Genomic DNA, 2,500 nt, shown 5'->3' with positions numbered 1-2,500 from the left:
GGGAGAGGGGGGGCGCGGGCGCCGGCCGGCGGGCGGGCGGGCGGCGGGACGTCGTCGGGTCGCGGCGGTCGCCCCCGACCGCCGGCCCGCGACGCCCTCGCCCGCCGCCCCGCGCGACGACCCGGCCCCCACGCCTCCCTCTTCCTCGCGCGCGACGTCCCTCCCACGGCCGCGACCCTCCGCCCGCCTCGACCCCGACGCGACCCAACCGCGGGCTCCGGGGGAGCAACGGCGCGGCGCGGCCGCGACCCGGGGGGGGGCGGAAGCGCGCAGCGGCGGGCGGCGCCGCGGCGTCCCGCGGGCCGCCGCCGGGGCACGCAGCCCCGGGGCGCGGCCCGGCGCGAGCCGCCCCGACAGGGCGAAGGCCGGGGGTCGCCAGCGGGGAAGGGCGAGGGGAGGGGAGCGGAGGGGCGGCGCGGGACCGCAACCACACACCCCCGCTCCTCCGCCCCAGACGCACGACCCGGGCGACCCCGTGGCCGCGTGCGGCGCGAGGGATCTCCCCAAGAGGGGACCGCGGCGGCGGCAGCCGCCGCGGCCCTCCTCGGCGCGAGCTCTCGCCTCTCTCCTTTTCTCGCGGGCGGGCACCGCCTCTCACGTCACCCCCACATCCCCGCCCCACCGCCCGCCCCACCACGGCCCCGCCGCCGGCCCGGTCCCCGGCCCCCACGCACCGCACCACACCGCACGGGTGCGGGGGGGCGGGCGCGGGCGGCCGGGACCGGGCGCGGCGGAAGGGCACGGGAGGGGAGCGGGGGAGGGAGGGAGGGAAGGAGGGAGGCACGCGGAGGCGGCCACCGCGTCTGCTCTTAGGGGGACGGAGGGCCCGGCAGACCGGGCCCTGCGAGGGAACCCCCAGCCGCGCCGCCACCAGGGGCGGCGATTGATCGCCAAGCGACGCTCAGACAGGCGTAGCCCCGGGAGGAACCCGGGGCCGCAAGTGCGTTCGAAGTGTCGATGATCAATGTGTCCTGCAATTCACATTAATTCTCGCAGCTAGCTGCGTTCTTCATCGACGCACGAGCCGAGTGATCCACCGCTAAGAGTCGTACGAGTTTCGAGCGGAGGGGAGAGCCCCCCTCCCTGGCACGGCACATCCCCGGAGGGCGCCTCTGGCCGGCCAGCAGAGACCACGAGATCAGACTCCGAGAAGGTCGGAAGGGTCGGACGAACGACGGGGCGTCCGGCCGCCGCCCCCGCCGCGCACGCGCGGGCGCGGGGGGCGAGCGAGGACAACCCCACAGGCGCCCAGGGGGTTCCCACCTGCCCCGCCCCACGCCACACCGGGGACGCGGGGGGGGGGCGGCCGCACGCGCACACGGACGCGGCACGACGGCCACCGGGCAGGGGGCGAGCCCCCTCCCGGCGGCCGCGTGGACCGGGCACGTGGCGTGGCGACCCCCCCCCGCACACCCCACGGGGTGGCGGGGACCGAGGCGGCGGAGTCTGGAGGAGGGGACTGACCCTCCCCACGGGCCCGACCGCCCCGACCCGAGGCGGACGGGCGACCCCCAAAGGGTCTTTAAACCTCCGCGCCGGGACGCGCTAGGTACCTGGACAGAGGGTGGGGGGGGACGGGCGAGGCGGGGCGCGGGGGAGCGAGGCCAAAGGCCGCCGCCGCCGCCGCCCCGACGCCGATCCTCCCCCCGGCCGGCCGCGGCCGACACCGCCAAGCGAGGGGCGCGAGCCCCCCGACGCTGCCGGCCCGTGACGGACCAGGGCCCGGCGGGCGCCGCGACGCGGGCCCCGCCACCGCCCGACAGCCAGCCTCCCTCTCTCTCCCCGGTCTCTCCCCCGCCCCCAAAAGCCACCGGGGGCGGGGCCGGCCGGATCCCCTCGCTTCCGAGGAACACCCCCGGGAGCCACCACCTCGCCTCGCCTTAGGAGAAAACACCCGGCCGGCCGACCCCCGGCCCTCCCCACAACCGCGACCCGGGCCCCGCCTCGCCACGGAGGGCGGGGGGGGGGGCCCGCAGCGGGAAGCGGGGCGTGAGCGGGCAGGGCCAGGGGAGGGGGGCGGCGGGGGCGGCGACGGAGAAGGGGAGAGCCGGACCCGGGCCCCGAGGCCCCAGAGGCGGGGGGTGGGCCGGGGTGGGAGAGGGAGAGGCGACGAGCGGGAGGGCGGAGATGGCGCGGACGCCCGCCTGACCGGAGGACCGTCCAGGGCGGGCGGCGGGAGGCGCGCGCCGGGCGGCGGGCGCCCCCGCGCGAGCCGACGCTCCCCCCCCCCGCAGGAGGAGGAGGACGACGACGACACCGCGGAGGGCACCGCCGCCGCGTCGCACGCGTCCCGAGACGCGCCGAGGGCACCCCCGTGCGGGGCGACGCGGCGACCGGGGAACGACCGGCGCCGGAAGGCGAAAGGCGGGCCGCGGAAGGGAGGGGGGCCCCGGAGGGGCAGGGGGACGAGCCGCCGCCGCCGCCGCCGAGGGGGCGGCGAGTGGACGACCCGGCGGCAGCCCCAGGCGAGCGGGCAAGACGGAGGAGGCGGACCCCCCCG

The 2,500-nt window shown here is 80.1% G+C and overlaps 1 non-coding gene across 1 annotated transcript; it reads right to left on the bottom strand.

Moving 5' to 3' along the window:
• Window positions 1-895: 895 nt before the first annotated feature.
• Window positions 896-1,048, bottom strand: LOC140602037 (5.8S ribosomal RNA). The gene has a single exon (XR_012005086.1). It is a non-coding gene; the product is annotated as a 5.8S ribosomal RNA (ribosomal RNA).
• Window positions 1,049-2,500: the final 1,452 nt, after the last annotated feature.

The sequence above is a fragment of the Canis lupus genome, chromosome 12 (assembly GCF_048164855.1).
Source record: "Canis lupus baileyi chromosome 12, mCanLup2.hap1, whole genome shotgun sequence".
NCBI lineage: Eukaryota > Metazoa > Chordata > Mammalia > Carnivora > Canidae > Canis > Canis lupus.
The sequence above is the reverse complement of the archived record's forward strand: the minus strand, read 5'-3'. Positions and strand labels throughout refer to the sequence as shown.